This window comes from Mesoplodon bidens (assembly GCF_964165515.1).
Source record: "Mesoplodon bidens genome assembly, chromosome: Y".
In the NCBI taxonomy this organism is placed as follows: Eukaryota; Metazoa; Chordata; class Mammalia; order Artiodactyla; family Ziphiidae; genus Mesoplodon; species Mesoplodon bidens.
In genome coordinates, this window is record NC_138180.1 from 49,151,281 (window position 1) to 49,166,533 (window position 15,253).

Genomic DNA, 15,253 nt, shown 5'->3' on the forward strand with positions numbered 1-15,253 from the left:
AGGCAGCTGAGGACGCAAGAAGAGAGGAAGAGCAAAAACCAAGGTGATCTGAGATCACTCTCTGGACACAGGAAACAAATTAATTGAAGGAAGGTTTACCACGAAGTGAAATACACAGGGTCCTCACTTCTGTGAACTCATCCTTCCCTTTGCTTTTGTTGGGATCCTAAGAGAGCCTGTGTGACCTCCATGGGCCCCCTCAGAAAAATCTGCCTGTGGACAGGACCTGGCATCCCTACATTTTTGACAGAAGCCCGTAAGAAACAGAGCCACACAGTGGGAATGCAGTCACTACAGCCACCTACACGAACCCAGGCTCTTATTCAGTAACAGAAGTAGTCAAAGAAAGACCAGCTGGTAGGAAAAGAAACAAACAGAATAAAAATACGCCCAAGTCATTCTCAAGATGCCAAAGAACAGGAACTTCCCTGGTGGTCCAGTGGGTAAGACTCCAAGCTCCCAATGCAGTGGGCCCAGGTTCAATCCCTGGTCAGGGAACTAGATCCCGCAAGCACGCCACAACTAAAGATCCTGCATGATGCAACTAAGAGCCAGTACAGCCAAAAATAAATAATAAAGTAAATTTAAAAAAAAAATTTTTTTAAAGATGCCAAAGAACAACTAAAACCATGCAAGTCACGTATAACAGAAGAAATAAAGAAAATCCTCTAAAAACCTAATTAGTATCTTCAGGGACACTCGCAAGGATGTTCCATAGAAAAGTGACATAATGTTATTTTTTAAAAATGGAACAGGGGCTTCCCTAGTGGCGCAGTGGTTGAGAGTCCGCCTGCTGATGCAGGGGACATGGGTTCGTGCCCCGGTCCAGGAAGATCCCACGTGCCGCGGAGCGGCTGGGCCTGTGAGCCATGGCCGCTGAGCCTGCGTGTCCGGAGCCTGTGCTCCGCAACGGGAGAGGCCACAACAGTGAGAGGCCCGCGTACAAAAAAAAAAAAAGGAACAGGGCTTCCCTGGTGGCGCAGGGGTTGAGAATCTGCCTGCTAATGCAGGGGACGCGAGTTCAAGCCCTGGTCTGGGAGGATCCCACATGCCGCAGAGCAACTAGGCCCGTGAGTCACAACTACTGAGCCTGCGCGTCTGGAGCCTGTGCTCCGCAACAAGAGAGGCCGCGATAGTGAGAGGCCTGCATACCACGATGAAGAGTGGCCCCTGCTCGCCGCAACTAGAGAAAGCCCTCGCACAGAAACGAAGACCCAACACAGCAAAAATAAATAAACAAATTACTAAACTCCTACCCCCAACATCTTCAAAAAAAAAAAACAATGGAACAGTGAATGATAGTTACTAGATAGTTCACCCAAAGTCTCATAACAGAAGGAAGACAGCTAAAGAACAGATCTACGATCCCATAGGATAACACGGAGTAAATATTCCAGGACATGAAAAAGAATGCATATACATGTATAATTGAATCCCTTTGCTGTACAGTAGCAATTAACACAACATTGTAAATCAACTATACTTCAATAAAATAAATTTTAAAAAAAATTCCAGAACATAGAGCAAAAATGACAAAGAAATAGAAAGTAAATTGGAGGCATAGCAAAGCTCAAGAAAGTAACACATCACAGGCTACTGAATATAGTTCCCTGTGCTATACAGTAGCAACGTGTTGTTTATCCATTCTAGGTATAATAGTTTGCCTCTGCTAAGCCCCACCTCCCAGCCCATCCCTTTCCTAACCACCCACCCACCCTTGGCAGTCATTTTCCTTACTTCTATTTGAGGAGAGTTTTCCAGAGGAGGGAATCAAGAAACTAGAGAGAGGCAATACATCAAATCATAGAATAATTTGATCATTTGTCAAAGAAAGGATTGTGACTTTGGAATGAATGAGAAGAAGGCACCGAAATGAATAAACAGCCACACCACAACACATTCTGATGAATGAAAACCCAGAACCACAAGGATGAAGATTAAAAGGCTAAAAGCTTTGACAGAGAGAAGGAGAAGATGATATTTCTTAAAAACACGTCTCATCGGGCTTCCCTGGTGGCGCAGTGTTTGGGAGTCCACCTGCCAATGCAGGGGACACGGGTTCGTGCCCCGGTCCGGGAAGATCCCACATGCCGCGGAGCAGCTGGGCCCGTGAGCCATGGCCGCTGAGCCTGCACGTCCGGAGCCTGTGCTCTGCAACGGGAGAGGCCACGACAGTGAGAGGCCTGTGTACCGCAAAAAAAAAAAAAAAAAAAACAACACATCTCATCACTTCCCTGGGGACTCGAAAACAGAAAGCTATGGCTGAAAAGTTCAGAAGGAAAATGTGTCCACACCAGAGTTTTACAGCCTAACTATTAAACAGTATCAGAACTTTCCCCTCTCATCACTTCCCTGGGGACTCGAAAACAGAAAGCTATGGCTGAAAAGTTCAGAAGGAAAATGTGTCCACACCAGAGTTTTACAGCCTAACTATTAAACAGTATCAGAACTTTCCCCAACAATCAAGGGCTCATAATCTTTAGCACACATACAGTTTTTCTCATAAAAACAAATCCTCTGGTATATGTTCTAGCAAAAAAACTTAAGTATAGGGAGAGATAAAACATTCAAAGAACAATACAATGGATATTCAGTGAAGTACTATTTTACAGCGGTATAAATGGACGATTGATAGCTGGACACACCGTGGATGACTTTTACAAATACCATGTTGAGTGAAAGCAGCGAGGCAAGTACACACACAGGGACACACAAAGAGTTCCTACTCTATGAGGCCACTGATGTCAAGTTACGCAACAGGCAGAAGTAATGTGTTGTGACACCAGTCAGCACAGTGTTACCTCGGGGTGGGAGTGAGTGTGCCATGGTTCAGAGTGGCCATGAATGGAGCTTTCTGGAAGAGAGTCATTTGCTACCTTATCTTGGTGGTGGGGACTGAAATCTGTTCATTTTGTGAAAACTCATCAAGCTGGACACTTACTGTGCACTGTTGTGTGTGTTCTGCTACAAGAAAAACTCTCCTCAAATAGAAGGAAAATGACTGGAAGGGGGGGTTAGGGGAGGGACGGGCTGGGAGGTGGGGATTAGCAGAGGGAAACTATTATACCTAGAATGGAGAAACAACAAGGTCCTACTGTAGAGCACAGGGAGTTATATTCAATAGCCTGTGATAAACCATCATGGAGGGCTTCCCTGGTGGCACAGTGGTTGAGAATCTGCCTGCTAATGCAGGGAACATGGGTTCGAGCCCTGGTCTGGGAGGATCCCACATGCCACGGAGCAACTAGGCCCGTGAGCCACAACTACTGAGTCTGCGCGTCTGGAGCCTGTGCTCCGCAACAAGAGAGGCCACGATAGTGAGAGGCCCGCGCCACGCGATGAAGAGTGGCCCCCGGTTGCCACAACTAGAGAAAGCCCTTGCATAGAAATGCAGACCCAACACAGCAAAAATAAATACATTAATTAATAAGCTCCTACCCCCAACATCTTCTTTAAAAAAAAAAAAAATCATGGAAAAGAATGTATATAAAAATATATGTATAACTGAATCACCTTGCTCTACAGTAGAAATTAACACAACATTGTAAATCAACTATACTTCAATTTAAAAAAGAAGAAAATGACTGCCTCTTAGGTTCCATAAAATCTCCACGCACTTGTCAGAGCTCATGCTGTATGCTTTGCAGTGAGAAAATGAACCATCCCGGCGTGAAGGAGATGGCGAACCCACGTCAGGGTTTTCTCATCACCCGTCTATAGGTTTAAAGTCCACTCTGGGATAGCAAAGGCTAGTGGGAAACATCCCAATGGTTTAGCTAACAGCATAAGACGGTAAAGTCGTCTGGACATTACCCTGGCCTACTAGGGCCGTGGAAAATCTCCTTGAAATCTGAAATATGCATGTTTAGGAGAAACAAAGGGATGAGCTTTTTGGATTGAAGGTACCAAATCTTTTTTTCAGACCACTCACCAGCATGGAAGGAGCCACTGGACCACGACTGCTAAACAAGAGAGGGGAATGGGAGGTGAGCCCATTGGGCCCTAGGAGAGGTAACTGCCCTGACCTCCGTCTTCTCACGAGTCATTAGAAACCCGTCAGAAAGTGGAGTGAGTATCTGGGGAGTAGACAGCCCATAGGAGCGATCACAATAGCATCAAGAATGTCATATAGTCAACGGTGCCCTGATTGATGAGTTACTCTAGCTGAACGGACCCTGTGCCAGTCACTCTACAACTCTTGTCCCTCTTACCCCTCACGGAAGCACAGTGAGATAGGGCACGTTGTATGCACATCTTAATATGGGCAAACTGTGGCTGATGGGGTGGGAATACTTAGACAGACATGGGCGTTCTGCCTCTGGAGCTGACGGCTATGAACTGTAATGATGTACCGACGCTGAGTGAGAGGCGTGTGGCATGTGTACAGGTCCCCACCTTCCCATTGAGGAATGGCCCTCCCTCTCATCTAAATGGCCGTGGTGGGACCACCAGGTGTAGGCGCCCACTTGTATGTCATCAACATCCATGAGCCCTGTTAGGACTCTCAAGTACAGGTGTCCGTCCATCTCCCATCCACAAGGATGCTCCTGAGAGCTGGACCAGGCTAATCACAATGACTCATTCCTCTGATATGTTCTCCTGCCCCAGAGGTGCGACATCATCGAAGCAGGTCTAATAAGTGTCCTTCAGAGAAGTTCTGTGTATAGTAGCAGAACAGACCACCCCAAATATGCTTCTTTGGCGTAAGGATTTTTTCGAGCCGATTATTGTGAGAAACGGCAGACAGGAGAGAAGCTCTGGAAACAGAGCAGAAGTGACTCTTTTGAAAGGGAAGTTTATATTTATAAAGGAAATCTTCATGTGTAAGGGTGCCACCCACTTTGTCCCAGGAAGAGGATGATGCTACATCACAACAGAGTCTTATCAGTGAAAAAGGCAACAAGTTAAATCTGCGTAACAAACCTTACCCTTGTTTACTGTAATTTCCATGGTAACCCCACCATGACTGCTCCGTGCCCCCCCACCACACACACACACTCTCTCTCTCTCTCTCTTACTTCTCTCTCTTTATCTTTAGCTGAAGATGGCATGTAAGCTGGTGGCTTAGTCTCTATCACAGAGTTAATCATTTTCGCTGGATATGTCCCACATCGACATGAGGTAGACATATTAATAAACTGTTTGTGGTTCTCTTGTGGATCTGTCTTTTATTGCAATGAGGCTTAGCCAAGAACTCAGAAGGGTAGAGGGAAATTTATATTTCCTTTTCTGATTAATCTGGCTTATGCTAGGTATCTATCCCTTGCCACCAAAGGCTCCTTTAATATAAATAGAATAAATCATACTGCTATGCACCTTGATAGGTGCATCTGAGGTAGTTTTGAGTAGATGCTTTTTAATCCCATTTTCAAACAACGAAGTTGCATTTCTTTTTTACACACAATCTATTTTAAGGTATTTACTAATCCCAGGGAGATACAGAAATTTGGAACCAAGAAAACCTTAGAGGAAAAAGAAAGCTGAGTGGATAATGAAGATTCAAAATAGATTTTCAAGCAGCAGCAAGCTCCCAAGAAAATAAATGAGAACATGAAAGCCGCTTTGTTGTACAAGCAAGCTTACACACCTCAGGCCGATGCACAGCTGCAAGTAGCTACACACACAAAAATTGCCACTTGTGATTAAAATCTATACGTCTGTGAATAAGATCATCCCCCCTTTCCCTCACCAATACACATACAGTGACATCAGCTCTGGCAGGGCCTGAAATTGTGTCTCTCTCTGCAATGCTGTATGGTCCCTCCCACCAAGAGAGGTATATTCACATAGTAGGTGCTCAATAAGTATGTGTTGATGAAATGAAGCAAATCTGATTCTCAACAGATTCTGCATTTCCCCTCAGGCAATTCCTAAATTCTCCTCCAAGCCCCAGTAGTTTGAGTTCAAGGGTTCTAGAATTATGCCCCTTTGCCATACAAGTTCTTTTGAGCTAAAGGGAATTGAGAACCAGCAGACGCAGGAAAAGCTCTTTACCTTTCCCAAATTGCCTACACATAGAGTACATACATTTCCCCTTTTGTAAAGGAAATGTGTATAAAGGAATGTGTCCCATTTGCAAAGATGTCCATAAGCCAGGAAGAGAGCTACTTCCAGAGGCAGTTCTTACCACCCGAGAGACACTTATCTACCCAAGGAGATAAAGTTCCTCCCTGACCTCCATGAAGTCACCTTGATGAAACCTTACAAGACCAGGACGAGGTGGCTGCACCCAGCATGCAAGGACAGACTGTCACCTACCAAACACAGTGTCTTTGACTAGTGCTTTCAGGGAGAATGGAGTCAGATGGGGGGAGAAAAGAGTGAGAAGTAAACCCTAGCAAGAAAAGGACAAGGAGAGGAAGAGGAGGAAGGAGAAGAAGAAGAAGAGAGGAGGCGGGGAGGGGAGGGGAGGGAGATGGGGAAGCAGCAGGGACAAGAAATCAGACTTCACGTGGAGCAAGTTCTGACTTCCTTGGCTCAGAGGAGCCACAGAAGGAAACAAGAGAGGACAGAGCTGTCGGCTACAAACTGGCACGTGCCGGCTACCTAGTCTACAAGGATTAAATCATCACCTGCTGCAGCTGCTGACTTTCAACAGCCCCTGAAAGGAGCTCAGGGAGGAGAGCAGAAATGACACACTCGGGGCTCTGGGAAAAACTGGCAGAACGGGTCTTCAGAGAGTTCGATCTTTTCAGGAGCCTATTTTATGAGCCCAGTTCTTGCATCTCCTCCTATCTAGAAAAGCACTAAAATGTTTCATGTCTACTCCTTGGGACTAACGGTAACGTGCACGAGAGTAGCAGAAACCTGCAAAAAATATGTGCTTGGGCTTCCCTGGTGGCGCAGTGGTTGAGAGTCCGCCTGCCGATGCAGGGGACACGGGTTCGTGCCCCGGTCCGGGAAGATCCCACATGCTGCGGAGCGGCTGGGCCCGTGAGCCATGGCCGCTGAGCCTGCGCGTCCGGAGCCTGTGCTCCGCAACAGGAGAGGCCACAACAGTGAGAGGCCCGCGTACCGCAAAAAAAAAAATAAATGTGCTTGATTGCGTGTACTCCCCCTTCACCAAAATCACATCTCTACTGACCTACCTCTTGGGAGCAGTTGCTCAGAGCTCTCTGACATCTGAGGTGCTGTCTTCCAGGCTACATCCTCAATTTGCCCCAAATAAAACTTAACTCACAACTCTCACATTGCGTTTTTTTTTTTTTTAGTTGGCAGAGTTTTCATGTCAGCTCAAAAATGATGTAAAGAAAGAAAAAGATAGTGTCTTGCATATTAGGGGAAAACAAGGCATCATATCCCATGAAGCCTGAAGAGAATACTTAGATGAAATAAAGAACGACTGTTCCTCTCTCTCTTTCCCTCAGATTCTCTCCCACACAAGCCCGCATTCAAATCTGGATTAGGAGGTGAATTTAGTATTTATAATCAGATGCATAAAGTGTATATTTCTTGCATCAAGATTATCCTCTTCAGGATCACGGATATATTGAATTTCCACATAAATGAAATGAATAGAACTCTTTCAGGTCAGTGCATCTTACTAGGAATTACCATGTTCGCATACGTGGGAAAGCCAGAGTAGGCATTAACCTCTTTTGCAGTTAACTTGGGGGATAATTACTGCTGTGAAGGAGGAATATTTTTAAAGGAACTAATAGCAAATACTCGCCTTATGTCCTTATATTACGAAAGTTAAAGTGGAGAAACAGATGGACTGTCTATGGGGCGACAGAGCCAGAGGTGTCCTCTTTCCTTGGCAATGACCTCGGGGGGACAGTGCCTCCCTCTTTCTGCCCAAGAGGGCCTGGCGTACGTGTAACTTCCCACCCACAAGACAAGGAGGCTTACAGTGACGAGCACTGACGCTCAGCTTCCTCTGGAGGCTGGCACCTCCAGGGTTCTGCAGGGGGGTGTTCTCCACAAACAGAGTCACCACAAATAATACTGCGACTTCACACCCTCCCTGGGGTACCCCGTGCCCCTGGCCCAGATGACAGATCACAGTGCACCTGCTGTCAGCCCACGCACAACTCTCCACGGGATGCTGAGAGCCAGGAACCCAGGCAACGCCCTCCTCCTCTGCCTGAGCACCCCAGGCTGCCCACTGCAACTCTAGGCTCTTTGCCTGGGAGCTGGGCCTGAAAACAACTAATCGATAAATGATTGCAAGGATGCAGTTTGGAGAGAGAAAGAAGCTGGCCATTTTAAGGCTCTTTTCTAGGTACGTGTGCATTCTGTGTGGAAAACATAAAAAGATACTGCCTGTAGACATACAAGGTCTAATGCTTGGTTTATCTTCAAGGAAGATTCCAGTAACTCTTATCTTTCCTATCAACTCAGAATTTAAAGATAGAGCCCCAAAACAAAGAAAAATTAATGTATTCAATGGCCCATTTCTTGGAAAGTTACTTACAACATTTACATAAATGGCATAGAAATGGTTCTAAAGATGATCCATTTAGACCCTGGATTATCTCAAATAGTTGACAAAAATTGGAAAAGACATTGCTGTTCATCATACTATACATACCTAAATCATATCTACATATATGCACATGTATGCATATAAAGCACTACATACCGTATATGACATCACATTACATTCAAAAGCACCATACTGTTATATATGCATTGTTATATAATAATAATATATATTATATCTAGCATTATAATAATTTATAACATTAAAAATCTATATTATACAGAACATTATATTAATATATCATATACTGTAACATGTCAACATATAGCATAATATATTATTATATACTCTCTATTTCAATTTATTAGATTTTAATATATATGTATATTTCTCAGTACCTTCCCCAAGAGGTTCTTAAGTTTGACAATTTTCACATGTAGCTGAATTACCCTCCGTTTTTCTCTGAACATAGAACCAGTATCTTTTTCTCAGCACTTTAGCTAATGGAAGTCACAGAAATGAAGAGGAAAATCTAATAAAAATGTCTTCTTTTTATTTTATTTTTAGAAGTTCTATCGTATAGTGAACTTTAAATCCTCCTGAAGCTTAAGAAAGGTTTGGGCTCCACTGACCTCATTTCCCCAGTGTCTTCCTTTTGGGTCCTGAACAAGCAGAGTTGATACTTTACACCAAAAAAAAACCCCAGACAATTTATTCACCCTCCTTGCTCTAAGGACATTCAATGAATCTCTAGATACGTTTGAAAAATTCATATATCCTTGAGGCAGACCTTCCCAAGACAAAATGAAGCAGATATTTTTTAAGAGAGGAGAGAAGAAACGCAAACCACCAAAATCCTACAATTATGTAAATATCTGTTAAAATTCAGTCAGAGTGAAGGAACAGTCTGGATTAATGCACGAATGTCTAAGGTCTCTTGAGCAAGTAGGGGAGGAAAAATCTTTCTCCCTCTACCCTTCTAGGTTCACAGTCGACCTCTGAAACTCTTCATTGGTGAGATTTATGGGTGGTCCTTTGTAAAATGAGAAATACCTAGAGAATACGTTTCCACGGAAAGCCCAGAGCCAAGATGTGGCTGTCAGATGGTTTTCTCACACTCACAATTCACTCCAGGTAAAGTCTGCAGCCTAAATATGGTCCCTCAATAAGATGAGGAAGCAACTGTGTCTCCATCACCCCCATCCCCACCCCCAATCAGACCTGGTTTAGCTTTTTCCAAGGAGGGAATCATAAGAGTAGCGGCCATTTAAGTAGGGGATTCTCCCTGGATCACCCCTGTTGTAGCTTTTTCATGGACACTCAACTTTACCCGAAATCATCCTATTTGCTTGTTTGCTCACATATCATCTCAACTCAACTCCCCTGCAGGAGGAATTTGTTTTTGTTTCCGTTACCTAGTCTGACCCTCTGTCCGACGAGGGACCTCAGCTTTTGATTCCCATTCTTTTCTGATGAGCAATGCATCTCTAGATTCTGACTCTGGCTGCATTCTCTTTAAAATAACGAAATACTCAGTGGGCACTGACCACAGGTCAAGCACGATTCTAACTGATCTACCACTATTAACTCGTTTCATCCTTCAAACATCCCAGGGTGGAGGTGCCACCATTTCCTCGTTTCACATTTGAGGACTCTAAAAAGCAGGAAGGCAGACCTGCCCCAAACCATGCATCTAGGCAAGGGAAACATGAGGGTTGAAATCTGTGCTCCAGAGAACTGAACGTACCAAGAAGTTCCCATGCCTTAATCCCTGAAGGCAAAACGGTCTTTAAAGATATAATTATGGGGACTTCCCTGGTGGGTCCAGTGGCTAAGACTCCGTGCTCCCAAGGCAGGGGGCCCGGGTTCAAACCCTGGTCAGGTTTAACTAGATTCCACAATGCATGCCGCAACTAAGGGTCCACATGCCGAAACTAAGAAACATCCCGCACACGGCAACAAAGACCTGGGGCAGCCAAATAAGTAAATAAATATTTTTTAAAAAGGTATAATTATGAGTACTAATGAGTTGACCCTAACTAACATAGGGAGACTACCAAGGTGGTATCCAGGTAGGTTCACGCAATCACCTAAGTCCTTCAAAGCAGAGACAGAAGAGGACATGAGAGAAATTCAAAGTACCAGAAGGATCTGGTATGGCATTGCTGGCTTTGCAGACGAAGGGGGCATGAACCAAGGCATGTAGGTAGCCTCCAGAAGCTGACAATGACCCCTGAGAGAAAGCCAGCAAGGAACCAGGGACCTCAGTCCTGCTCTCACATGGAAATGAATTCTGTCAATCACCTGCATGAGACGAGCAGCTGAATCTCCCCCCAGAGCCTGCAGGTAAGAGCCCAGCCCAGCAAACACCTTGGCCTCAGGTGTGTGAGACCCTGAGCAGAGAATCCAGCCACGCCCACCAGGACTTCTGGCCTTTACAACTATGAGATCATAAACGGATGTGGTTTGAAGCTGCTAAATGGGTGGTAACCTGTTATGGGACGGCAGCGACAGAAATGGACCACAGAATGTAAGCAAAGCAGAAGCAGCATGGTTGCTGTCAACAGTGATGCTTCTCTGACCCACACCTTGATACTGAGACAAACATTCAACTCACGGGGCTCTTGGTACCCAGCTCTTATCTCTTCATCTTCCCTGAGGAATCCCAGGCCTCACCACCAAGCCCCTCCGTTCTCCAACTTTCTGTCCTAAGCCCAACCCCTCGGGTAACATGTTTGCAGGGGGAAGAAGTCACGGACATTTCTGAGTTCAGTGGCTATCTCACTTCCCTGCATCAAGGGCAAGAGGAACACCTCACACTCCATCACCCTGACTCCTTCGCCTTTGTCCTTGGTATTACCAAAACTGATAGACTCTGCTATGCATTTTTATGCTGGTCTTCCAGGTGAATCACAACCTAGTAATGTCCTTGCCTGAAGATCTCTCTCTATTCATTCTGCCCTTCTGTGTCTTCTACACATTTGTGAACCCAGTAGAAATATTTTAGATAAATACAGAGGAACAGTAGAGCTATGGATAAAGGTGTGTGTCTGATTTCTACAGTGGATTCTCACCTGTCTTAGAAAAAGTGCAAGTTCCTTCCCACTACCCCCATGGACCCTCATAAACGGGTACCCACTACACATCACTGATGATGATCCACATGATTCCGGCCACGTTCCCTTCACCCACTGCATTCTGGAAAGAGGACTGCCTTTCCTGCTCACCCGACAACTACAGCAGCACCCAGTAACTGTTCGTTGGATTGATTTGCTTCCCTAGGAGGGGCTACACTGGAATTCCTCACCCCACCCAGGAGCTCTCCTGGTCTTAAGACATTCTTGTATTTTCAGAACTTGGTCAAGAAGGGAATCGCTACTCTTTGGGCCACCAATTCTATGAGCCCTTGTCACCTGGCATATGATATTTAGGCACTAGGGGAGTGTTAGTAAGGCTACTGACTTATCTCAGTTTACTTACAGAATCTTAAAGACACACACTACTATATATAAAAAATAGATAAACAACAAGGTCCTACTGTACAACACAGGGAAATGTACTCAGTATCTTGTAATAAACCATAATGGGAAAGACTATGAAAAAGAATAAACATACATAACTGAATCACTCTGCTGTACACCAGAAACTAACATAACGTTGCAAATCAACCATACTTCAATAAAAAATAAAATAAAATTAATCGATTTAATTAAAAAAAATCTTAACGAGGGGGTTTCTGAAAAAAAAAAAGAAAGAAAAAAGATACATGGAGAAGAGGTCAACCCATGAAATATACAGTATGCACTAGTTTTGCATTGCAACTTTAATAGCAAATATACAGGCATACCTCAAGAAAACTATCAATCCCTTCTAACCAGGGTTTGGTCTTAACACAGGTATTCCTGGGACTTGGTCTCAGCCCTGCTCTTGATCCAGAGACCCTCATCACATGAGTTTCTTGTCTTGGGCTAAGGTGGGGTGGTACCTGGATGATGATGATGCAAATTACTGTCAATTAAACTGGCATCACAGTTTAATATCTCATGAAACCTGAACAAGAATTGTTTCTGCCTCTGAAGTATGTTCCTGACTTGCATTTTCATAATATTTAGTATTTAGGCACTATTTGTCATAGTACCTATCATACAGGTAACCTAATCAAATTAAATAAAGCCTCGGATGCTCATTTGTAATCTGTAAATCATTAGAACAAGGTAAGTTGTGGGCCAACTAGAAGCTCCATAACTAGCCTCCACTTACCTAGTTCCCCAGGGGTTAATTTTACTCTTTTTGTCTGTTAAATATGTGAGCTCTGGGTGCAGTAACAAAATCTAGTTTCTGAGCTCCTGGTGAAAGAGCCGTGGGGAACAGGGTAACTCTTATCAATATATTTCCAATCTCAAGGCCCCCTCTGAGGACCCAGACTATTGAATTTTTATTTGTTTTCTTCAAGGTGGACCTATAACGAGATATTCCACATCACCCATGCCTCTAGCTCAGTAAGGAATCAACTGAATATCTCAATTAAGTGTTGGTCACCAAATGCCATAGGGGGCTAGCCTAAAAACAACTGGCTAAGGAATTTCCAGGTTAAAGTCGACCTAAATGCAATGTGTAATCCTGGATTAGATCTGGGGCTGGGAAATATATATATATAATATTGGGGAAATTGACGAAATTTGAATACAAAATGTGGATTAGATAATAAAATATTGTACGTGGTCAAATCTCTTGATTTTTGACCATGTATGCTAGTTATCTAGAAGGACGTCTTTGTTCTTCTTAAAAAACACACTGAAATATTTAGGGATAAAAGAGCATGAAATTACTCTCAAATGATCTGGAGACGAGAGAGAGAGAGAGAGAGAGAGAGAGAGAGAGAGAGAGAGAGGAAAATGTAAATGAAGCCAAATGTAAACAATTGGTGAATCTATATAAAATGTATACAGTTCTGTATACTATGTTTGCAACTTTTCTGTGTTTAAAATAATGTTAGAATAAAAATTTTCCAAAATAATAAATGTTGGTATGTATAAGCTTGTTCCAGCTTGTAAAAGGGTGACTTTTTTTTTTTTTTTTTTGGCGGTACGCGAGCCTCTCACTGTTGTGGCCTCTCCCGTTGCGGAGCACAGGCTCCGGACGCGCAGGATCAGCAGCCATGGCTCACGGGCCCAGCCGCTCCGCGGCATGTGGGATCCTCCCGGACCGGGGCACGAACCCGTATCCCCTGCATCGGCAGGCGGACTCTCAACCACTGCGCCACCAGGGAGGCCCTAAAAGGGTGACTCTTGATAGGATATAAAATCCGGTAATGAGCGTACACCCTGAACATGTGAAGAGTTCAGCCGTCATCTTTGAAGGAAGATATTAGCCATGAATCAAATGATGAATACAGGGACTTCCCTGGTGGCACAGTGGTTAAGAGTCCGCCTGCCGATGCAGGGGACACGGGTTCGTGCCCCGGTCCGGGAAGATCCCATATGCTGCGGAGCGGCTGGGCCCGTGAGCCATGGCCGCTGAGCCTGCACGTCCGGAGCCTGTGCTCCGCAACGGGAGAGGCCACAGCAGTGAGAGGCCCGTGTACCGCAAAAAAAAAAAAAAAGATGAATACATAAATATTAAATAGACTATGCAAACCAATAAATATGAGGTTACAAGATTTGCAATAAGCATGAATTTATTTCCATTGTGTTTGTTTTAATCTCCAGTTGCCAGTTTTATGAGATTCAGTACCCAATGTATTTTCAATGAATTCAACATAGAAAATGCATTTGTAGTATGTTTACCGTTGTTTAAGACCCTGGCACAATCTGCTTCATGGCTTCACCTTCCAAAAGAAAAGAACAAAACCCCAAATTTCTTCTTTGATTTGCTTGCTTCATTGTCTCCTTCTTTTAGACGGACATTGACCCTTAAAGATTTCCTTTCACTTCAAAAACTATGTATTTGACGTGGGCATGTGCTTACATAAAAAAGGGAACGAAAGGATGGGCTACAGCACTGATTTTGTGAAATCCAAAAATCTGAATTACGGTTTCTCAGTTCTCACAAACTCTTGCAGTTTCCGCACTCATATCATCCAATGCAAAGAGATTTGGAGACCACATTATGTTTTACAACCACTGATAGCACTTGAACTAAAAACATTCTCTTGTCATGTCTCGTTCGTCCTCCTGAGCCATCTTATCCATCACTTACCCCTACACCATGTGGCTGTGGATTCGAGAATTATTTAAATTCAAATCCACTGTCTTTTGTGCTTTTGCTAGTTTACCTTGTGAAACTTTAGTGATGATGCTGCGTTTACCTGAGCGTTACATTTGCTGTGTCCTGACTTTCCAATGAATAACTGAAATGTTGCTAGAAGATTTTCCTCGGTCAGGGCGCCTTTCAATCTTCCGTGCCCTCAGGATCCAGATTTAATGTGAAGGTGCCTCTGTAGGAAGAGAGCAATCAAACTGTCTCCCAGGTTGGATGGAAAAGGTTCTTACACGGCTACCTCGATTCAAGAATTGCAAAGGAATAAATAAACAATAAATGGTTTTGCAGTGCCAAGAGGATAAAACAGCCAGCAGAAATGGGAAATAATTCTTATCCCACCAAACTTGAAGCAGAAGAACTCCTGCAGTTTAAAGAATGTGGCTCTGGAGACGTAGCGAGTCCCAGATATGTCTCTACGAAAATTTACTTCGGTCTACTTTGTGGTATCTTATTAGATACCATAGATTCACAGGTTGGAAGCTTATTAGATTCACAGGTTCAAAGCTTCCTTGGGGGAAAAAAATATGATATCAGAAATTAAAAGGATTCCTAGATTTTTGTAAATTG

General features: G+C 43.9%; 1 long non-coding RNA gene across 1 annotated transcript in view; it reads right to left on the reverse strand.

Moving 5' to 3' along the window:
• LOC308609713 overlaps positions 1–14,849 on the reverse strand; it is a 148,977-nt gene extending 134,128 nt beyond the window's left edge. Inside the window, exon 1 of the long non-coding RNA XR_014014335.1 lies at positions 14,733–14,849. This is a non-coding gene — a long non-coding RNA (uncharacterized lncRNA). The remainder of the gene's footprint in view (positions 1–14,732) is intronic.
• Between the last annotated feature and the right edge of the window lie 404 nt (positions 14,850–15,253).